This window comes from Paramisgurnus dabryanus, chromosome 3, assembly GCF_030506205.2.
Source record: "Paramisgurnus dabryanus chromosome 3, PD_genome_1.1, whole genome shotgun sequence".
Lineage (NCBI taxonomy): Eukaryota > Metazoa > Chordata > Actinopteri > Cypriniformes > Cobitidae > Paramisgurnus > Paramisgurnus dabryanus.
In genome coordinates, this window is record NC_133339.1 from 24,569,394 (window position 1) to 24,594,533 (window position 25,140).

At 38.8% G+C, this 25,140-nt stretch overlaps 1 protein-coding gene across 1 annotated transcript in view; it reads left to right on the forward strand.

Moving 5' to 3' along the window:
* grin2aa (glutamate receptor, ionotropic, N-methyl D-aspartate 2A, a) overlaps window positions 1–25,140 on the forward strand; it is a 186,958-nt gene that overhangs the window by 64,692 nt on the left and 97,126 nt on the right. The window lies entirely within an intron of this gene.

The window sequence follows — 25,140 nt, forward strand, 5'->3', positions numbered from 1 at the left end:
ATCCGTGAGGTAGCATTAAAAAAAAAAACATTTAAAAACAGATGCATTTGTTTAAAGCAAAGCATTTATTTACTTACCAGGCTACATGTGAAGCAACTCTTTGCGCCGTCTAACATCTCATAATTAGTCAAAATAGCAACGAGCCAACAATGCGCCTGAACACACCTTGTTTTCAGACCAGAACGCCCATGGGCGCAAAAGGGGGCTCAAATGCATTTGCTATTTAAACAACGTGGCGCTTAACGTGAAAATTATAATTGCGCAGGGTGGAAACTAGCAAAAGACATTTGCGTCGCGCATTGCGCTGCATAGCGCCGGGTGTAAGATAGAGCCCTTTATGTGTTGTCCTTAAATAGACACAAAGGGGACCGGACAGGGATTAGATTAGTCCTAGACTAAAATAAATGTAAGAGCTGTCCAAACTGAAAACAACTTGCACTAACATATTTTAAAATACGTCAGTGCCCTTTGTTTTGCTTTAAAATACACACAAGCACTCTTATGCGGCTTTCACATAGGATGCGGTGTGTGCGCTGCGCTCGCCGCTGGGTTCGGCGCAGCCAAGCGATTGTGCTCTGATGGCCAGACCAAAGTAGGCGGGGTTTTCAATAAATTACTACAGTGTTTATATTTGCGTTAAATAGTAGACAAGGAATACAGAGACTGATGTTGCTCATCTCCATTTCACGTAACTTTAAGCATACCTACAACAAGCTGCTTGACTTAAACCACACCTAACATGTCAACTTGAATTGCTTACGTGTTTCCATGACACGGCTTTCCTTCCGATGTCTCTGTAGGAGCATAAACTTGTATTATAAAGCTCTGAGAATCCCGAGTATAAGCTTTCGTCCATTTTGCTTGTTTGGATGCCCCATTTCTATTGGCCGCGCGGGTAATCGTCACAGAGCGCAGCGCAAAAGTTAAACTATTTTGAACTTTGACCGCGGTGTGAGCGCAAGCTGCGCTCCGCTGCGCTCGCGCTTTGCTCGGCGCAACAAAAAACCGCCCTCGCGCGGCGCAAGCCATTGAAATGAATGGGTTTCATAGCGCAGCGCACACCGCTTCCTATGTGAAAGACCCATTAGAACGGATGTGTTAAAAGCAACACATTAGTGTTGATTCTGGGACAACACGCTAAACACGTTGTCGCAGAATCCACCCATCTCTGTGTTATTATTGAAACAACACATTTTGTGTTACATTTAACACAACTTGTGTTTTATTTTAACACAAAATCAACACAAAATGATGCATAATGTGTTAAAATTACACATAATTAAGTGTTAAAAGCATAACACAACAAGATTCTTTTTTAGAGTGTAATGTTTTTAGTAAGGCATGTTTGTTAAAACCAGTTATATTTTCTAATTAAACTAAGGCCTAGTCCTGTCCTAAGCTAATCCCTTTCCGGGAAACCACCCCAAAATGTCTTGTTTTAACACAACCGCGCCCCAGTGACAACTTTTGCACCTTTTTTCTGAGAGTGTTGTTTAATATAACATGGTAAATACAAACATTAAAAAGACATTTGACATGTTTAATATCAGCAATACCTTTGATGCTGTGTTCATTTTATAGTCTCATTACAGAAAACACTGCGATCCCTTGTAATGCTTTAAAACGCTCTTGGGACACAAGACTGCAGCCTATTCATGGACAGCACTATATAGATATTCACATGACACCATTAAACAGTTTAATGCCTCTTTAAATGTGAACACGATGAGTGACATCATAACAATTATTACCGCAATTTAACACACAAGAGTCATATACAGTAGATAAACACACACCCACTAACCGTGTCACTATTGATCACAGATTGTACAGATTCTGCAAAGCGTGAAATCAAATCGTGTTTAACCAACCATAATGACTGCTTGGAGGACTGTGAGAAAATCTGTTCATGCTTCCCATGGGACTGACACAGGAATTCAGGTAAGCTGTAAACCCAATCGCGGCGGTGTTGCAGATACAGCTTTGTGCAGTGACTTGTGTTTTATAGAGCATGGCACTCTTACAGTCCTGTGGGAACAGATTACAGCTTAGTTACGACTCCTTTGCCCTCCTTCACTATTGATTTACACCTTCGCAGGGGTGCAGACCCACTAAACGTTCGGTGCCGCCCAGTCCCGCTGGGGCTGATGGACTGCCGACTGTGCAGAGTCTCCGTGCGGCTGCCTGGAAACTGACCGTCTGGAGAAAGTCGGCTCTCTTATACAAGTCTGCTGAAAGTGATTTGTAATTGGATCGATGTTGTTGTGATAAAGAGATCATCTTCCTCTGGAGTAAACATAATAGCGTGGCTCGGGTAGTTTTGATCTTTTTAACGTGTTTGTGTTGTAGAGACTTCCTTACAAAGCCAGGTGCATTAACTTTAAAAAAAAAAGCTTTGGTGCAAAGGAACAGGCACAAACATGAGGAGGAGGGAGATGCATTATAATATCACACAGGGGTTTGCAGTGAACAAATGGTCCGAAAAGTGTAATTGAATGATGCAGCGAGCCATACTGCATTGGTTGTATAAACCAAAGAATCTCTCCCATCCCACCACAAAGTCCAAATCTCCTGTCACCGCCTGTTTTCCTCCAGCATTTTATATTGATCTTCAGGCGATGTACTCACAAAAATTCTGTCCCTCTTTCTCATGCACACCCTGCCACTGTCTGCCGTCTCCTGTGCCTCTTCTAAAATAATATCCTGTAAGTGTTTGCCACCTAAAAACAAAAAGCCATACACACGGAGTCCCTCCAGAGAATGTGTAGTTTGAGTAATGCACCTGCCAAGATGAGTTTTTTGTTTTTGTTGTGGTGGTTTTGTTTGTTTTCTTTTGTGGTGGGAGATTTTAATTTTCTAAGCATTTCCCAATGGATCTTTAAAGTAGGAGAGTGAATACAGGGCATGGGCAGATGTTCAAAACACTTGATTTTGTGTGGTTTATTGACAGCCAAGCAGTCATTGTTTGCCTGGTTAGCATTGCCCCTGCTGGTAGATGCCATAAGTACACCAATTGGACTCCAAACTTTTTGTCTGTTGTTGATCATGAAAAAATTCAGGAAACATACAGCATGTATTGCATGTTTTATACATTAAATGTTTTTTTCAGTACATGAATCCTTTTGGAAATATGTGAAATTTCTGCCGCCTCTGTCCAGATAATTCCCAACTAAGAGCTTTGGACTGTGCAAGCTTTTCTAATGCCATCAGCCAGGAATTGTTGGGAATTATCCTGCAGCTGCATAGTGCATTTCATAGGATTTTTATTTACCAAATATATAAGATCTTGAACTTGAACAGTGATGAGTCACATGACATTTACAGCTTAGGTGATTGGCGCAAATTAGGGATGTTTATATCAGTTAATTTTCCCGACCGACAATCGCAGCATATGAACCGAACATTAACCGTTAACTTATAAGATTTTATATTAAGTTGTCATTGAGTAAAAATACAGTTGACGGTTGTCTGTGACCTAGTTAAAACAAAACATTTCATTTGAACGTGCAAACAGCAGCGACAGGTCAAGAACAGAACCAGGATTCAAACATTATCAGATATTCACGCAACATTACCTTATCAAAAAGCACGCAATCAGTCCAGAGGATTAATATACAAAGAGGGCAGATTTTCTCTTTTTCATCTACCACAGTGGTCATTTCTAAAGCAGGACGCTTTTCAAAAAGTTTTGCTTTTGCGTCGTCTCCGTTTGTGCAAAAAGAGAGATGTTTATGGTCAGGGTCAGAGGCCATCAGCAAAGGTCTGTCCGGATGTGCGGGCGACGGAGACGGACCGCGTCATCTTGCACGGACACGCGTGCATCTCCGTTCAGCTTCCAAACAAACACACAAATGATTTCTCATACAAATGATTACTTTATCAGACCGTCAGGGCAGCAATCATTTGTGTGATTTACAGGACATTCACAAATTAAAGATAGAAAAGTGGCGAAATGTCTGTCGGCTCTTGAGGACACGCACCTCCAGACCCAGTCTTTACTACCACAGGCGCTTGTAACGCTAACCAGACATCCATATGCCACAATAACCACAATAAATAAATAAATAAACTTACATGATCATCGTTTTCGTGATCGATCATCGATGCCATGTTCAATCGAGTACTCATGCCCATCCCTAGTTGAAACCAAGGGGCAACCTGCCGATCTCTCTGATAAGCCAATACGGAAGGCTGGCTCCAAAAGGTAGTTAGTTCCCATAGACCTCCATGTTAAAATAGCCAACTTTACAGTAGAAAATAATGTGTTACACAAAAAGTGTTTTTTGTCTATAGGCTATAGATAATTTTGCCCTTCATGACAACTGTGAGGGGGGTGCATTTTTTGTCTTTAAGTTCTGCATGATAAAGGGGCGTGGCCACTTGAGTGACAGGTGAACTGCCACTGCTGTCACTACCATCAAGCTAGGCACTTGTGGTGACGCGTGACCAAGATGGCGATCTCAAGCCCCACCAACTATTGGCTTAAAAAAATCTCTTCACAAACCTATGAGTCACATCACGAACACAACATCCATATTTTTTTCCTGTCTATGGTTTAAACCTATGTACTTATGGATGACAGTAAGGGCTGTGAATGACAAACTAAAACGTAAAGTTGATTTGATATGAATTCAGTCACTATCATCTGTCAGTTTTCAGAGCCTTCCTCTGTCGTTCTGGCTGTAACCTGTTGCTATTATTGATCGGTGTGTATGTGTGCGTGCTTGTGTGTGGGTTTTGAAATCATTTATAAGCTTTCACCTGGTAATTACCCTGATCCCAAGCATCTGTTTGTGAGAGCGGACACCCTGGGTCGCCGCCTTCAGTCCACTAAGTTCTACTAGATCCACTGTGTATTATTTTGTAATTGAATTGATCCCTGTCAGCAGTGTCCCTCACCTTTCTCATGCACATGCTCGCACTCTACCCTCGTTACAAAGCAGACAGCAAATAAGCCCCTGTGGAGTGAGCCACAGTGTTTTCTTATGAGCAGGGGAGAGTGAGAAACTGACAGCGAGAGAGAAATATATGACGTCACATTCTGTACTTTTCTTGTTGGAATGAATTTGACATATGACACAGTGCTTGGAAACGGAGGGATTGGAGACAGCGGGTTTCTATATTTACTGCCTCAGAGCACCAGCTTGGCCATAACAGCTACTGACTCTGCTTTGGACCTCCAGTGTGTTTTTCCTTATGTTTTATAGAAAGATCTGCCATTCATCGATATCATATTCATCAATTTTAAAACACAGAGAATGCACAAATAGCCCTATATACTGGAGACTCGCCTCACAATTGATTTGAAAAGAATTTGACGCTAGTGTTATGTTAAGACTATGTGGCAATGATGTAATAAAGCATAAAAATACATACAGTAGCATGCACAAATACGCCATATAGGGTAAATAATCCATTTCTAATTGTACTCAACTAACTGTCGATACGTTGATATATTGAAGCGTATTTAAAATCGTCATCAATATTCCTCATGCTGTTTACATCTTCGATTTTTTTCATTGAACTCACTGCAATGCATTGTGCATTATGGATTGTCTTTTCCATGAAGATACAAGATACATTTTCTCAGAATTTAGGAGGCAGCATAAATAAGTTGCCTACCTTCACGACAGCAGTGCTTTTATGATGACTTTAATGCGTTGCCTCTGTAGGCAGCTCCCTAGGTTTCGAGACAGAGCAGAGTTGAATTTTGATGGCTTTACTGAGGTTTGACTCAGGAGGAGTGTGTGGTTGAATGGGAATCGTTTTCACCGGAGTGAGCAATACAGTATGCGCTAATGATGTAAAAACACCAAGGTGCAGCACATTCAACTGTGAGATTGACTGAAATATCAGATGCGTAAACTGACTGATTTGTATTCTCTCTCTCTATCTCTCTTTCTCTCTTTTTTTAATAAACTGCCCTACTATGACCTCCCTACAATATGTGCTGACACTACCTGATCTTACCTATGACAAGTAGACATCCTTAACCCACACATCTCACCTATCCCGGATGTTCCGGGAATTTTCTGCATATTGATAGCGGCTTTCTGGTGGCCACAAATGATTTAAAATATCATGGAAATCACTTATTTGAGAACGTGGGAGCTAGATATAATTTTTAACAAGGTCTCAGTCTAAAGAGACTGACATAGCGAAAGATGAAGGGAGCAGGTGACAGAAAGCAAACCCAATCAGTTTTTGCTGTGGGCGGGCTTACAATTGACCTCTTTCTCTCTTTTCACTTTAGTATACATTTGTAGTACATTTACTACAGTATTGTGTGAAAGACAGGGAATTACTACATTAGTTAAATTTTATGTACATTAAAGTGTACCCTGCCCTGATTAACAAGTGTTTTAAGTTGTTGTTGTTTTTAGTTTTTTTTTTTAGGTTTTTGAAAAATCTCTCAAAAGCATTTGTAATTTCATCCTGTGTACATTTACCTAATGTGGTCTTCACAATTTAAACTGGCATTTGTAAAAAAAAAGATGTTAGTAAACTGAACTACAATATACAGTAGATAGTGTTGAGTTACAGTATGAAATTAAATAAAAATGGCAAAAAACAATGAAGTCTTATGCATTGCAATCAAATAGCATTGCTGAGATATAGCGGGATTTTCAGCTTTTTTTAGTAGGGGTGAGCGGGGCACAAACTAACGCGGGGATAATTGTAACACAGCTACTTTACATATTTATACAAGTCCGAGTAATATGTGCTTTTGGTCTTTTTCTCTTACTGTCAAAAGATAATATCCTGTGAATTAGTGAAAAGTTTTGATGTGTTTTGGTTAAGATATTGAACAAAGAGTGTTTTGGAGGCATAAGAGTACATTTCTTCATCTTATGTTTCATTTCAATGATAATGAAATGAAAACATTGTAAATACTATTAATCAATATGATAACTGTTAATACAATATCAGAGGAAATAACTCACAATTATAATTTGTTGTCTTAATTGTGCAGCCCTTTAAAAAACTTTTTTTATATGCATTGATGCTTAAAGGTATTGCAGAGGATTTTCTTTTTCCGGGTGGATCATCAAGACTATTGGTCCTCCTAGTTGTCAATCAGGAGTGATGCGCAATTGCATTTTTTAAAAAAAGTTTTCTTTTCTAAAATTCGAGAAAATCCTCTGCTATGCCTTTAATACAAGGATGGTTAGATGAAGGATCATGGATAGATGAATGTGTGGATATCTATCCCTTATATGCAGATATATAAACAATGTCCACCTTTAGTATAAAGACAGATTTTTATTGAATTATTTGTGTTTAAAAAAAAAATTCTAGCAGGTGTTACAACAAACCCTCTGTTTGTTACAATTAACCCCACCTATGGGGTAAGTTGTAACATTTGCACTCCTGACACTTTCGGTGTAATTGTACAATAACGGTTGGTCCCACAAACAAACTCTAAGTGTTCATTTGTAGCAGAGATGTGTGTGTTGATTGTGTAAAAAAATTATTGATCTGACTTAAATATTTTTTGAATGATAGAGCCAAAGTCAAAAAGTGTTAGGTTGTGCCCCGCTCTCCACTACATGTAGGAGGGGTTTCCCAGACATTATCCTATAGTCCTTTTCTTGGACTACAAAAAACACACGAATTGTAGGCAACAGTTTACTTCCTGTGATTGGTGATGTAGACAAGACCGACATTATCATAATTCCTCCCGCTTTGACTCACAGCCTGTAAGTTAACTCCTGTTAGCATTGCATTGTGAGCGAATCTTTCAAACATTGTAAGAACCACGTCACATTTCTGGCTGATGTCAGAGGTATTCAGGCATATGTATGAATAAGCTGGCCAATCAGGAACATAGCACTTGTCAAATCGATGAGTTTTGTACAAAAACAATGCGTTTGAGGAAAGCAGTAGCCTATATCTGAAAATACAAGAATGTACGGTAGGCTTATGTGGAAAAGAATGTGTTTTTTAACCATAAACCACGCAAACACATTCTATTATACCAAATACACAAAATAACATGGTTTTTCTGCAATGAAATATGTGCACTTTAATGTGAGTGTTATTTTATATTACATGTGGTTATTGTAGTCATGGGGAAAGAGGGGTTTAGTGAGTTATTGTTGCAGTGAGCAGGATATACAAGAAAACTTATTAGCAACACTAATGGCCATAATGATGACTTTAAATGAAGCATTTCACTATTTACAACAAAATGATCTTTAACAACACTAAATGTACCCTATACCTCTATTGATTCAGAAGAGATTCTGTACGGGATAATGTACAGTCCCACAGTCATTATCACAAAATGAACCCAGACCGGGTGATCAAGACTTGAATCATTGTGAGAAGGGTTTATTTGGAAAGGCTATAATGGCTACTGAATGCCCATTATCACTAGCCTGGCTCCGCCCTCCTACGTGCTTCCGCTTAATTTTCATTTCCCTTCAGCAGTACGTCTGGGATTTCTCTATAGAGTTTCGTTTTCTCCTGCAAAAATCTGCAGGACCAATCAGCGAACAGATGGGGGTGGCTAAGAACGATGACGTTGAGGTTGCGCGTCAGTTTGAGTTGTAGTTCAGTAATGGCAGCGGAGAAAGACGTAAGAAAAGCTTTTCGGGCCGTTGTTGCAAAACTGCCGAATATACAGAAGTTAAAGCCGGAGCAAGAACCAGGTTTGCTAACTTTTGTTTGTCTGATTATTCTGACTTGTTGTTTCCGTCCGGTTTCGGTGCATGATATACGTCACAACCTCACGTTAGCGATTGGCTTTGGCAGATCCTGAGTACTCTGGGCAGATCCAATAGTTTTAAACTTCAACAATGGACCCTCCTTAACGGAAGTAACGCTTTCCAATGGAGCGTGGCCAGACTCTCTGTACAAATGAAATGAATGTACGAGAGTCTGGTTATACCAGGCTACATTATCACCGCTTTAGCACATAAATAATTAAACAGACATGAACTATTCATTTTACTTGAAATCATTTTATTATGTGAGAAGAAAAGACCAAGAAACAAGCACAGTGTAGGATATTGGTGGTCAGGTATGGTCAGATTTAATTTTTAAGCACTTTCTGAAATGTACTACATTTATTTGACCAAGAAAAATATGAAAATATACTGCAGTATAGACATTATAGCACATGCAGCATTCTAAATACTACAACCCATTGGTTTCCATTGTTACTGTAAAAATTTTGCTTAATACTACATCTACACCAGATCTTTTACTGTATGTATACACCAATAGTTTGACGTCAAGGAACCTCAGTGTTTTTTATGTGTTACTGCAGCTAAAAGAGCCTAATTGACCTCTGACCTGAGTCATGAACATGCAGTTCGCTGTCTGTGTGGTGTCCATGTGAGTCACGGCCCCTTCGGACAATGTCTGATGCATTACATAGTAGCATGATGGACGTGTGCCCTTAAAAGTTCACCTTTAATTGCTTTCATTGCATAGAAGTTTTCGTCACGAGGCTCGTTCTACATCATCTCCGTCTCACCCTGTCATGACCGTTGTTGTCGATGTTGCTTCTGCCAACTCGCATGTGCCAGGGCGGTTCAGACAGCACGGCCAAAGAGACAGAGGTCAGGGCGGGTCTCCACAGATGCACCGCTAGTTTGTACCTATCAACAGATGTTAGACATGAGTTGCAGTCGCCAGTGGGCGGCAAAAAGAAAGTGCAGAGCTGAAATCAAGTGGGGTGGATATCTTCAGGCTGTCTGGGCTATAAATATTCTTTGATTTGCAAATTAGACGTTTTTTCTTGCCATCCTCCCTATCGCTGTACTGTATCTCTCTATCCTCCTCCTCCATCACGCTATCATGAAGGCTTTGCGGCACATCTGTGATAATCTCACTGCTAACACAGCATCACAGAGAGTTGAGCGCACAGCACAGGGCCGTGTCAGATCCTTTAGTCATGAAAAACAAATGTTGTCTGTTCAGCTCCACCTGCAAGCCCCATCCACTGACAGTGTTTATTAGCATATATGGGAACACGAACTGTACACGCTCTCATACTTCCACTTATATAACACATACTTGTAATTTTATAGTCAGTTTTAAAAGGAGCAGTTTACCCAAAAATCACAATCATGCTATAAGGGATGCACCGATATATCGGCCAATGATGCTTGCTGTGAATTACGGTTAAATGCCGCTACATCCAAAAGCCAGAGGGCGCTCTCGTGCAGAAACTCTGGTGCACCCCTACATGATATCCCAGATATATGACTTACTTTCTTCAGTTGAACATGAACAAATAATTTCATATAAAAATGCCATCACATTATCTTTTCATATGGGGCACAGCATGGCAAAGCTCAAAAAAGTACCTACACTGTTTAAAAATGCAGCATTTTTGTCAAATCAACATATATTTTTGTGTTACTTTAACTTTCCACTTGTTCTGTCAAGTTATGTCAACTTATCACAGGTCAAAACCTAAAATAGCATTTTTTTTTACAGTGTTCATCAAAAAAGTAACGTAAAAAAGTTGATTCAACTTAAAAAATATTATTAAAAATATTTTCAACTAACATTTTTAAGTTAAATGAACATAAATTTTGAGGCAATCCGGTAATTAAAGTTTTTTTATAGAGAATTAAAGTAAAAAATATGCTGGCACATCAATAACTTTGAATCTCATTGGTTCTTCTGTGTCTCATTACTAGTTGTTGCATGTGTCATAATAACCAATAAAATTCAAAGTTACTAATGCATTGCCACATTTGAATGTACTGATCTGTGTTACCATGGATACGTGACGTATTGATTCCTTACGGTACATTCACACGGGACAAAAGCGTTAATGCTTGACGGAAGGCTTGTCTGAAGCATGGCCAACAGCCAATCATAGTGGCCACAACACATGCTCCGGTCTTGCAAGTAATTGGCTGGGTCTGCCTCGGTTATTGTTTATAAGGCGATCTGATTGGCTGACGCATGTGTTAAAGCACTTAAAAAGTTGAGAAATGTTCAATTTCAGGCACGAGCAACGGCAGTGTTGTGACGTTGACCGATTTACAATTCACTTTGGCAACGCATGACGTCACCCATTAAAGTAAATGAGAAGCGTTAACGATTTTGCCCAGTGTGAATGTACCATAAATGAGCTCAGAATCTGAATTGTTTACTGTCACAAATGTATCATCGGATGAGTTATTCCTTTTAAAGTTATCAAATTATTTCAATCAGTATGCAACTTTTAACGATAAAAAGAATAATTTCTTGCTTTGTCCTCCATATTGGAATATTTACTTGCAATGCATTATAGGATTGAAATCTGAGCAACCATGTTGCCTAACTTTTCAAATAGGCTTTTCTTTGGGACTTGGGTCTAAGATATCTTTAAACGCTGCCTACGAAGGCACATCAAAAGTTGTGGTACCGAGCGTTTTGTGTTTTCTGCTTTCATCTTCGATTCTGCTACCTTTTTCCCAAGAGATACATCACCTCTAACGACAGATAATTGTGTGTGTGTGCGGATGGCGACTGGACGGTTGGGAGTTCTGGGTAGGCCAGAACAGGTGAACCCTCTCTGTGGAGCATGGCTCTTTAAGAACAGCTTGGCCCTCTTCTGTTCCCAGTGAGAGCTTTACCGACGTGCTGCTCTACGGCTCTCTCAGTGGGAGGCTTGAAAACTTTGAAAGTAGGTCAGCAACTTTTGCTGTATTCTCCTCAGCCTTTTCATGTGAATTAAGCGACCGAGAGAAACATTAAATGGTAATAAAGCCTTGTTTTATTTGCTTCAGCATCGTAGCATAACGGTGACATGCTTTCCCCAGAAGCCATTCAAGTGTTTAAAGCATCTAGGCAGTGGCGAAGGTCTTGATGCACCCTTGGAGGTTTGCACGAAGTTTCACCTGTACTGTATCTTGAATTTGTGCAGGCTTTTTGCTGCAGGCTGAAGCGAGATAGAGGACAGGACGACGCGGCTGACCCACTTTTAGTTTTCTTCTCTCAGCGGTGCGGATCACAGATGGCTCAAGCTGACTTATATAAGCACTTTAATTTACTGTTACTAAATGTTTATTTTTCTTTGCTCATGCTCTCATATTGAATGCCAGAGGGGGCCATTCGCAGCGGACCGTTGTTTCAGTGCTGTTTTTTTTTTCTTTTGAGCAGTGCAGAAATGTCAGATTGCTGTATTTCACGAGCATCATGGCAAAGACGTTTCCAGATGCTTTTGCGAAAGCCGATACATTTAAAGAAGTTATATGTCAGTACATAGAAGAACGGCTTCTCTTCATCTCTTTTAAAGGTCAGGCTATTTATAAACTCACATGATATCGACTGTGTTGATTCTAGTCCAATTAGACTGCGGTAAAACACCAGACTGCGGTTAAAAACATGACTTAAATAGGTTAATTATAAAGTAGGTCTACAACTGAAGACTGCTCAAGAGATCCTTCAACAACTCCTCTGAAACCAAAGTGTTCATGCCTTCTTAAGATAATCAGTGGCGACTGGTCAATAGGCTTTATGCCTAGCTGCACTACTTCCTGAACTTCAACCAGCTCCTTGTTTCCTGTCTGCCATTATTGGACAAACTGATTAATCCAGGTGTGTTTGATTATTGTTGTTGTGACTACTGAGGTCAGGCACACCTAAATTAATCTGTTTGTCCAATAATGGCAGACAGGAAACAAGGAGCTGGCTGAAGTTCAGAAGGTAGTGCAGCTGGGCATAAAGCCTATAGAGGGCGCTAGGGTGCAAAATAAAAAATAAAAAAATGAATCATTATTTTGCAAATATAATTATTCATTATATAAATTGATATTTATATAAGGTTATATTTGTTTCTCCATATGTCCCCTTCTCCTGTTTGCACATCTCAAGTTCAGCTGTGGGGCAGTCGAGAAATTGCCCACAGGAGGCGGGTCTTTGTAAAAGTTTAGCCTATTGCTGATTCAAGAAATAAACACATATTATTATATGACATCAAATTTAGCTTCCTCAAATCTGCTATACTGTTAAATTCAGGATTGAGAGAAAGGGGAGCAATTTTCACCACGTGACAATGACAGGCAAAGTCTTCACTTATTCACCCACTTATTCCGGGCAATCTCCTTCATCCATTTGAGAAGAGGACTTTGTCCGAAAAATTGAAGGTAAAAGCAGGGTCCAGATTAACCTGACCGTTACCAGTGCTTATGGTTCTCTCCCATTTTTCTTTAACGAGGGGTTGTGTACATGTCTCTAAATATTTTACTACGACCATGGTTTTACTACAAATGAAACCTCAAACCTATTTTTGCTTTAGAAACTATAGTTTAAACAAACTGTGGTTATACAAATGTTAATCAATCCACCTAAAAGCATGTTACTACTCGTTTACTATAATAAAACCATGGTAATTTAAAGTATTTCAGTATCAGTTGTGCTTTTTAACACACATGATACTCAAATTTAAAAAATCAGTAATCAAAAGAAGTTCTAATATGAAACAGCATCAGATCAAATTCTAAATAAATTATTATGAAATTATTAAAAGCACTAACCACATGCTCTTATGATAACTTGTAAATATAGAAACAAATATCAGAAACATCAAATTAAAGATAAATATGAAAAATATTTTATATTATTATTATTATTGTGTTTTTGTTATATATAACAGTTCCTCATGCACTCTCGGTTAATTGTTCTGATCATTTAATTTAACTCTCCTAAATTTCCCACAACTCGTAACATTATAAACTGATATTTATATACAATAATACTACATGATGTGTATAAGAGAGCTTTCTATGTATAATTTTCGAGCCAGATAGCATAACAACATAGCCCATTGGGCAGTGGTGGCTCGTGACTTTGTGACCAGGGGCGCAAATTCAAAATATGTGTTCGGAGTGTCATGTGTGTTGCTTTCGTTTTCAAAATATGTGTTTGTTGCTTCATGTGAACCATGTGCATTACGTGTTTTGTCAAAATAAGTGCCTGCTGCACACGCGTCAAAACCGTTTATGATAAAAGAGACGCTCATGTTCACAAAATACACCCAAGACACTCCCTTAACACTAAACTCTGATTATGCATGAGATTATGTGAGTATCTGTCAAACGCGAGCATCTCTTTTTATCATAAACCCTTTAGACGCGTCTGCAGCAGGCACTTATTTTGACAAGACACGTGATGCACACAGGATTGCTCGACGCGCAGAACACATATTTTGAAATTACGAACCACACACATGACGGGCTACATAAATGTTATGACAAACTTCGCATTGTGCGCCCTTGAAAATAGAAGTCACCGGCCGCCACTGCCATTGGGTTGTCACGTGTAAAAGGAACGAATGATTCGGAAGACCCAAAGACTCGAGAGATGAACTAATCAATTCTCTTTCCGGCACAGAACCAATGTTGCATATGCATGGTCAACAAAAAATGAACGAATCACTCTCTGAGAGGACTCGTTACTCCCGAGTCATATTAGATTTGTTCAAAAGAACAAATTATTCATGAACGACCCATCACTATTTAGTTGCCACTGAAGACAATATTAATACAATCATACATAAAATGGGAAGGAACTGGCCGTATGTGGTACTGGCAGTGTTTGGAGAAGCTCATTTGAAAAAAAAAATTAATTTCCATTGTGTCTAAACCAAATTTAAATACAAAATCTTATCCGAATAGGTTGATCCCATAAAAAAGCCTCTGCCACATGTTTAAATGTGCAAAGTAAATATACAAAGATATTAGGAGAAATGGTTCAGTCGGCATCAGGCCACTGCGGTGGATCTCAAGGGTGGCACACGATGCTTTATCACTCACAAACTTCAGACACACAATCCTCCTCACAGCAGTTAACAGGATTTCATAAGCTCTGTAATCTGCTCACCCTTCTCATCGAAAATGAATTGTGTCGGTAGCTCATTCCACTCCTTATCCTCAAATAACCCCTTATGTTAAACATCCTTATTCTTTGCAGTCACCCCGTCACCATACATTCACTTATGCTTTTATCCAAACCAACGTACAGTGCATTGAAATGTATGGAATTGAATCCTTGACTTACTGCAAACTCATTGCTCTACCTATTAAGCTACAGGAACCTTTCAGTAAAATCAGAAAATCAATGAATTATGTGTTAATATACTGTATATTTTTCTATTAGGATCTCATTGAATTACATTTCTCTTAACCATAGAAATGCATTTAGATTTATTGTTCGCTTGTGCTTGCTTAAAAAACGTAAAGAAATCTATATCAAACAATGTAGGAAAATCAATATAGATGAATTAGATAATAGCAAGCATTACTTTATATTAAACCAGTATTGTTTTTAAGTTATAATTTCCTGAAATCAGATCACCCTCGGGTGCTGTCCCGTCTGATCAGACCATATGTCTGCCCCAGCACGGATGCTGATTGGTTTAGAGTGAACCAGACATCCTGTCAATCAAAATGATGAGTTCACAGAGAGCGGGCAGCCAGCGGAAAATGAGCCACAAAGTCAATAAAGGGCCCGGTCAATGGTGACACTTATCTGTTTATTCGTGTCCCCAGGAAAGTTCACAAACTTTTACTGTGGTTATTGTAGTGTGTGTGTGTGTCTGAGGAAATCTAATGTTGAACACATGGCTGTATTAAGACAAATGTAGCTGACTGAGTTGTTTACACACACAGGCGCTCTGACTCGGTTTTCGTCTGGCTTGTCTGAACTATCACGTTTCCTCGTTTTTATTCTCAAGTTATTGCGTTTAAAGTCACAATGTTTTTCCAATTTGTGTAACCTCCAATACAGATTTACCAGTTTTGAGGAAAAATAATAAGAGGCTTCGCACAATGTCTCAGGACAAAATTGTGAGTCTCTGCAGAAGTTTAGTTATCGACTAACTCTGATAGATTGCATTGAGATGGGTTTTTTTGACATTTATCATAGCACTTTTACTCTTCAGAACTCTCAAAATGTCTTCAAATGTGATTTTCTTTTTAGTCTTATATGCAGTATTTGCTTACCTCATGCATGAGAAACAAATGGTAATAAGGTAAGATAATGGTATATTGAGCACAGGTCGACATTAAAGGCCTGTCTATGTGTACATGAAGGTCAGCATATAGTGAGCATGATGCAAATTTTGTCATCAGAATAGTATGGCGTACAGGATGTGCAACACCAGATTTTTGTCCCTGTGCAAACTTTGTACAGGAGTATGTTGTATTTAGGCCAGGAGAGGTACAGTATTGAACTATGTGTTTAACTGTGTGCTCCAAAAATTATAAAGTGGACTAATGAGGACAAGCGTAATTACTTTTTTATAGCTGCTTAAAATGGATTTGAGCTGCTCCTGTGACATGAACATATCATCTCTCTGGTTGACAGTATATTTTGTAATAATCTCGGTATCATTGAAGTGTATTTCTGTTATTGTGTACTGCATCATTTCAGCATCAGTAGTTTTGGATGGTTACGTCATAGCCTCAAGCGTACCTGATCGACATCTCCCAGAGGGTCGCTTGTCTGCTGAAGTATGACAAGCGCCAGTTACTCTATGCTTTTTGCTGGCAGCCAATAAAAAGAAACAGGAGTACTTAACAGGGGATGCTTGGGTACCCTGTTGCATTCCCTCAGCACCTGTCATGTGAAAACGGAAAGAACTCTCATCCGGGTTTATTTTTATGTCGATGTTGCGTCTACTTTGGCAGTTCATATAAAGTTGCAGCTGAGTGCAAACAATGCAAATATAGTACACATTGCACAAACCAGAGGTCAAAATGTTCATCGCTTCACTGACAGCATTCAATCCAGAGCCTTTTAGTGCATAATCTGATTTTGTCTAGATGTGTTTTTGTGTTTCATGTTTGTAGAAATCAGCAGTGGCGGCCGGTGACTTCTTTTTTCGAGGGCGCTCGATGCGAAGTTTGTAACAACATGTATGTAGCGCGTCGTGTGTGTGGTTCGTAATCAAAATATGTGTTCTGTGCATCGAGTGATCCTGTGTGCATCACGTGTCTTGTCAAAATAAGTGCCTGCTGCAGACGCGTCTAAAGGGTTTATGATAAAAGAGACGCTCAGGTTTGCCAGATACTCACATAATCTCATGCGTAATCAGAGTTTAGTGTTAAGGGAGTGTCTTGCGTGTATTTTGTGAACGTGAGGGTCTCTTTAATCATAAATGGTTTTGACGCATGTGCAGCAGGCACTTATTTTGACAAAACACGTGCTGCACATGGTTCACGTGACGCAACAAACACATGTTTTTAAAACATGAGCAACACACTTGACACTCCGAACACATATTTTGATATGTGTCTTGAAAGGTTAGGATTACAGTAAGGCAAGTGTTAAGTTTAAGTCTTGTCATGTTAAAATATGAGGTAAAATAGGGTCCGATACATTATTTATTACTATATATAATTTGTTCATTATAAAAAATCTATTCAGTTCATTATTCATTATCCAAGTTGGCAAATGAAGTTTTATTGACTCCAGTCTGCGGCTCTTGGATCCCTGGCACTGTACAGTATGTGGCTCCTCAATAAATTTATGCAAGCTCAAGAAAAATTAAATATACGATATCACAAGACAATTGATGTAAAGCGAATGGATTTTTGTATGCTGCATGATCGTTCATTTCTGTAATGTTAATTATTTGGCTGTTTCTGGAAGTGATTAAATTCCAATCTCATAATGCATTGCATCTCCCAAGCTCAACTATTCTTCCAAAAGTCACTTAAGTCTTAAGTGTCTTCTGAAATCCTGCGGTTGAATGCAACTAAAATGAGTCATTCATTAAAGCTCTAGATATTGACGTTGCTTTTCCGGCACGCATTGCTTGACTCATCATACTAGAGAAAAGATGCATGGTTCCGGTTTCGTACCCTGCCACATCTGATGACTACCAGCGTTTGTGAAACCAACCTCTTTGACCTTCTGTATGGTTTGCAGATCATCATCCTCTGGACGGGCCGTGTCACGGATCGTGACATAAAAGACCAAACAAACAAGTCAAGCAGAGTGTAAACATGCAGCTTTCCTCAGAATGACAGCACTTGTAATGTGATTAGTAATCTGATGATGTAAACATAAAACACTCTGAAGGGAACGTCCGGAGGAGTTTTCTGATGAGAGTTTGGGCAGTGCTGAGAGAGAGAGAGAGACTATATCTATATCCAGAAACTTTATCTGCCTTTGTCAGCTTGCCCCTGTGGGGTTTTTGTTGGTTGTTAAAAAGTCCTGACAGAAGAAAACAACAGCCAAAACAAAAAGACAACTTGGTGAGCATGCAGATGAACAAACTCGAGCTGTCTGCGCCACAGTGTTTATTTACCTCTTGTTGCATAACCTTTGAAGTACAATAGGGAGACTGGGGCTAGTTGTCGCACATTATTTTCAAATATATACTTTAAGGGTAGCTTTATTTAAAAAAGGTCCATGTCTCTGTATATCTCCTGTCAGTTAAATATTTTGAACATGTCTGCCTTTATTGCGTGAAGACTTGATTACACATTTACCCAAGACCAAGTTCTCATGCTCTATGGCAGGTTTTCCCAAACTGGGGTTCGCGAATCTCTAGTGGTCACCTAAAGGATTATTAGGAACAGCAATACTAATACTGTGTTTGACCCCCTTTCGCCTTCAGAACTGCCTTAATTCTATGTGGCATTGATTCAACAAGGTGCTAAAAGCATTCTTTAGAAATGTTGGGCCATATTGATAGGATAGCATCTTGCAGGTGATTGAGATTTGTGGGATGCACATCCAGGGCACAAAGCTCCCGTTCCACCACATCCCAAAGATGCTCTATTGGGGGCATTTTAGAACAGTGTACTCACTGTCATGTTCAAGAAACCATTTTGAAATGATTCGAGCTTCGAGACATGGTGCATTATCCTGCTGGAAGAAGCTATCAGAGGATGGGTACATAGTGGTAATAAAGGGATGGACATGGTCAGAAACAATGCTCAGGTAGGCTGTGGCATTTAAACGATGCCTAATTTAGGCAAGGGGCCTAAAGTGTGCCAAGAAAACATTCGCCACACCATTACACCACCACCAGCCTGCACAGTGGTAACAAGGCATGATGGATCCATGTTCTCATTCTGTTTACACCAAATTAGGACTCTACCATCTGAATGTCTCAACAGAAATCGAGACTCATCAGACAAGGCAACATTTTTCCAGTCTTCAACTGTCTAATTTTGGTGAGCTTGTGCAAATTGTAGCCTCTTTTTCCTATTTGTAGTGTAGATGAGTGGTACTGTGGAGTTTTCTGCAGTTGAGTGGTACGGTGGGGTCTTCTGCTGTTGTAGCCCATCCGTCTCAAGGTTGAGCGTGTTGTGGCTTCACAAATGCTTTGCTGCATACCTCGGTTGTAACGAGTGGTTATTTCAGTCAAAGTTGCTCTTCTATCAGCTTGAATCAGTCAGCCCATTCTCCTCTGACCTCTAGCATCAAGGCATTTTCGTCCACAGGACTGCCGCATACTGGATGTTTTTCCCCCTTTCACATCATACTTTGTAAACCCTAGAAATGGTTGTGTGTAAAAATCCTAGTACCTGAGCAGATTGTGAAATACTCAGACCGGCCCTTCTGGCACCAACAACCATGCCACGCTCAAAATTGCTTTAATTGAGATATATATATATATATATATATATATATATATATAAATCAAATATAAAGGGTACAAATAAATCAAAAGTATATCAAAAGAGACTGTTCCCAATTAAACCAATGACATCAGCATGTTTCCTTAATCTAAGATTTTAAAAAATGGTCCAGTTTAGACAAATTGACAAGCTTTTGATATTTCAAAGAGCTCAGTCAAAGGCTTTCTGTATTATTGTACATTGCTTTAGGGAATCATTGTAAAAGGAAACAACTGTGATCATTCATTCATTGCCGTTGCTTTTATGAGTGAAAATATCCCCTCTGTTCGACCTTGGTCTCTTTGCAGTTTTAGGTCTTATTCAGAGGTGGACATGTTTACATTTATGCATTTAGCAAACACGTCTATCCAAAGTCACTTACAGTGCATTCAAGCTATACATTTTCTTATCATCATGTGTATTCCCTGGCAACACACAACCTTTACAGTTGACCTACAGGAAAATATTTTTAATGACAGGTCAAAAATATAAAATTGTTCTGCTTTCATTGTAATTCTTCTTTGACTGCATCTGCTTAATGCAGTTTAATGCAGTATGTTTAATGCAGTTCAGAGGCTTCTGCAGATGTCCCAGAGGTTTCTTCTTTTAAAATACTTTTTGACACTTTAAATGATGCTAAAAGACACTGTTAATATCATACACATCTCAGATTAAATATTTGACTTTATACTAAAAACTTTTGTGTCTTGGCAAAATTCACATACAGTGTGAGACTTGCGCTGGAAATGAGAATATTTTGGGGTTTTTTTAGATGTCTGCTGATTTCTCTCTGGTAATGTGATTGATAGTCTCTCACTTGTAGTGTAAAGTGAATGGTATCATATTGTTTAAGACAGCTTTCTGTCACATCTGACTATAGGACACATGAATCGTTCTAAAAAGCTGTTTTTTAAAAAGAAACTTGCGTGACTGTTATGTAATAGACGCATCGCAAGATGCTGGAGTAGTACTTGATCAGATCGCAGCATCCAGGGGTTTATACAACTTCTTCATTACACCTCCCCACGTTCTCTGTCTCTTCCTTTCTTCTCTCAAGCATCGTGGAAGAATCTCATTAAATATTTAAAAGAATCCGTTCCAGAAGGATAATAAATAATGCCTCTCTCCCAGTTGTGACACTTTTTTATCGTGAGTTCTCCAGACGTGATCTAAAAAAGAATAATCACGTCTTTTGTTCACAGGAGAGCTAATTGTACTTTGCTGAGTGGCATTTCACCGGGTACACTTTCTCTCTCTCTCTATGTGTGTGGCACCAGCATGTCAGTATAATTGAATTTCTGCACACGTTCTCCTTTTTCATCAATCACATGTGCTGATAAGGTGGGCTTAGGGGGACACTAGTGCACGGCAGAGGGAGAAAGAGAATGAGAGGGAATTATAAAATAAACAAAGGGAAAAATACAAGTAAAGAAAGATGAAGTAGAAAAACCAAGACGGTGTTAAATAACTTCTGTATGTATTTTTATGCAGTGTAGGGATCTCTCTCTCTCTCTCTCTCTCTCACACTTTCAATTTCAAAATACTGTATTGGCATGATTGTTTTGGCCACAGCATTCATAAGCACACATTTAATCACCTCAAAGACGACTGTTGTGTTCATACAGCTAAACCAAATTTTAACCAAAATCTAAACCAAATCAAATAATATAAACTTGTTGTTGATAATATTATATTTATTATATTCTTTTTTGACATGTTTTAATATTAGCAGGATAAATGTACAATGTGCTTTCCCGAAATACAGTCAGTTAACAACAGATCTTTAAAGAAATCTTTAAACCACCGTTTTTCAATATTTTACTATTAATACATACCATTAAAACATACCTATCTTTTTTCAATGCGTGCACTTTAACATGAATGTGTTAGCATTTAGTCTAGCCCTCATTCATTCCTATGGCTCCAAACAGGGATGAATTCAGAAGCCACCAAACGCTTCCATGTTTTCCCTATTTAAAGACTGTTACATGAGTAGTTACACGAGTAATTATGGTGGCACAAAATAAAACTTTTGTTTGGAGCCATAGGAATGAATGGTGCTATAGGCTAAATGCTAACACATTCAAGAAGCACTGTACAAAGATTAAAAGTGCACGCATTAAAAAGATAGGTGTGTATTAAATTGTCTAATTTGAGTTAAGAGCATAGCAAAATATTGAAAAACGGTGGTGATTCCTTTAAGACATTGTTACATAAATTTTACTTGCAAAATACAAAAATACATAAATTTTACAAATAGAATACAAAAGCAACTCTTAAATAATAATAACAAATAGATCCAAAATAAATAAATAAATAAATAAACAGACATTTACAGAAGAAAAAACATCTGTGTTAATGTTGGGAATATTGGTAAATATTCATAACCTCCGTAAAATCACATAGAGAAAAAATTAGATTTTTCCCATATATATTTCCCTAGATAAACCCAAAAGAACCCTAATTTACACACGATAATATTACATTTAAAATAAAGCATAAACTCTCTCTTCTTTCGGAAACCATAATTGTTTGTATTTTTCTCTGGCTTGACAAAACAATGTAATTTCATGAGTATGAGAAGGGTTTGGGTTTAGGGTAAGGTTTTGGGTTTAGTTTAAGGTTTGGGGTAGGGTTAGGGTGGTAACATTATTGCTAAAATGGTTAAAGGAAAATTATACAGCAATCTTTATGGTATGAAAGATACGTAAATGTTTTATGTTTTGTAGCTGTGAAAACGTAATAATGCTACGTATAAATGTTGTTAATATGTCTAAATTGTACGTTTCAGCATCTATTTAAATGTACAACAAAATATGTTTGTGTTTTTCAAAGTTACGTGAAAATAGTATGTATTAACAGTGCAACCAGGCTGGACTGTGATCACTGAACCAGTATTTGGTGTATCTTCATAATGTGGAGATATTCTGCCGGAAACTGTTAAGGGGCAGATATTTTTCCGAATGACCTGATTTTTGCTTCAGTTTTCCCAGTGGTTTAAATTGCATTTTTTCGAGCTCTGCTGATTCTATTGATTTGGTTTTGTTCAACCTTGGTGGTGTGAGACTGATGTTTGTTAGATGTTATTGGGTTTCTGCGTCCTTTCGGCAACCTGAGTTCAAGTCTTGTTTAGGTGTCCTTTGCCCATCCCATTCCCCTCTCATCACCCTGTGCTTTCCTCTGTGTACATAACTGTCTATCAATAAAAAAACAAAAGAGGCCCAAAAAATAACTTAAAGGCCCATCATGTGTTTTTTAACGGCATCTAGTGCGAATGAGATTGCGAATTGCACTGCAAGACCGCGTGCTGTGAAGCAGCCTCACAAAAGCGTACAATATGCCAAGACAGAGGTTTATTGCAAAACATAATGCTGTTAAAATTATTTTGGTCAAAGCTGTGAGTGATAAGCACGCGAGACGGCAGAACATTGCTATGGTTATATCTGTGTCAATCATCAAATTTTCGGGAGTCTGTCTTGTTCCGTACAGACATGAAACGAACATTTAGGGGATTCACTGACGCATATAAATGCGGTTGTCACTCCCTAAAGTTTGCAGTGTGTACGAGACCATATGAAGCTATGGTTGCCGCCACAGGACAAACATGCCGTCGTCTTAGACAACACTCCGTAGAACAGTTTGTCCGTTTAGGGCTACTGTAGAAACAAGACGGCGACTTCCATGTAAGGGGACCTGCCGTGTATGTAGATAAAAACGTCTCATTCTAAGGTAAAACTAAAACAATAGGGTTAATTTTGTAAGGTCTTTATAAACCACTGATAATATAGTTATGTATATTATATTGCATTTCTATCAAGAAATCCTTATAAAAATCCCACTTTGCACCCAAGACGCTTTTTGAATATGTATGAATCTCTCTCGCTTTGGCCCCCAGAGGCCCAATCTTCAACTTAATATCATTCATTAAATCACTTCAAAATATCTCTCATCTTCTTGTTTGTTTCCACTCTTGAACTTTCATTTTTCTCTGTCTTTCTTCCTCTGGCTCAACCTTTTAACTTTATTTACTGAGAGGGCTGTGGCACACTCAAAATGAGCTTATGAAGCAGCTCTTGACTCTGTGAAAAACGATGAAAGACATTGGAATTAGCACCAGGGCTATGAAGCACCTTGGGTCCCACCACCCCATCAAAAACAACTGACAATTTATAGTCAACAACGTGACAGTTTAACAATGTGAAGGTGGGACTGTGTTACTATGTGAACTATTTGTTTGGTAATATCAAGCTTATTTTGTTGTGTTTGATCCACTGTCGGGTGTGACATGAGATGTGGGGATAGATATGGCATACTTTATATTTGCATGCATTCTTATTGCTCAGATCTATTCTCCTTATTCTGGCCCTGTGGGTTGGTAAAACAGGCATGATGGTCCATTTAATAGGGCTTGAAGGAGATCGTGGCCTCTTGATGTTTGATGTTTGCAGGATGCCCTGCTCTGATTGTCTCAGCTCTATTCAGAAACAATTACAATAAATGCTTTTAATCTGTCTGAAATCTCACACTGCTGAGATGCCAAAAGAGCACCCCGTATGGCTTGAAGAAAACTCTTATGTGATTTTCGATGTGACTCATTGCATTATGCTTCCTCAGAGACAACACATTCAGCCTGTCAAGTTTATCGTCTGCTTTTAGATTGAAAACAATGCAAGTACATGAAGAAATTGAGGAGTTTCTGATGCGGCAGTGCCCTCTTGGCATTAAGATCAGTTTACATCACATTTTTTGACACTTTCAGTCACACTTTCTATATAGTGAATGGTGACCACAGCTGTCAATCAGGACTTTGGAAGCAGGAAGAAAGTAACTTCGTACGAGTTAATGATTCCAGAATTTGTCGGTTTGGTGTACTGTCTCTTTAAGAGATGAAAGACGTGTCAAGCGATAAATATCAAGCCACATAACATGATGCCGACTACAAAGAAGTCATCCGAGAACTTTAGAAGGCCTTAAGATCTTAAATGATGCCTTAGGAGAAATATATCTACTCTCCAGATATAGTTGTATTTTTCAAGATCAGATCTGCTCAGAAATATGATACAGCACAGCTCCTATTTCTGAAAAACAATATAGCCGGATTGTGTTTTCCCCCTCTAGCAATGGCATCTTGTTATATGTGGCAGCAGATACTGTTAATAGCTCCTGCTGAGCTGCTCTTGTATAGCTCAGTGGTACGGCAATGCGTTACTACTGCTGCAGAAGGTCATGGGTTTGAACCCAAAGAACACACAGGCTGAATAAATGTATATCTTATAATGCAATGTAAGTTGCTTTGGATAAAAGTGTCTGCCAAATGCATTAATGTAATGTAAATGTTATGAAAGCTCCGTAACATGCACGGATGAGGCAGATCCTCAGGGAAGCGGCTGGGATATTAAAGACTTGTGTTGCTATGCTCCAGACATTGCATACAAATCTTTTCTCACACCTCTAAAGCTGATTACACATGCCTCTCATGTCATTCTCTGTGCTGCGCTGTGAAATAACGTTCAGATAATAACTCAAAATCTATATAAGCCTAATTTGACAGTCA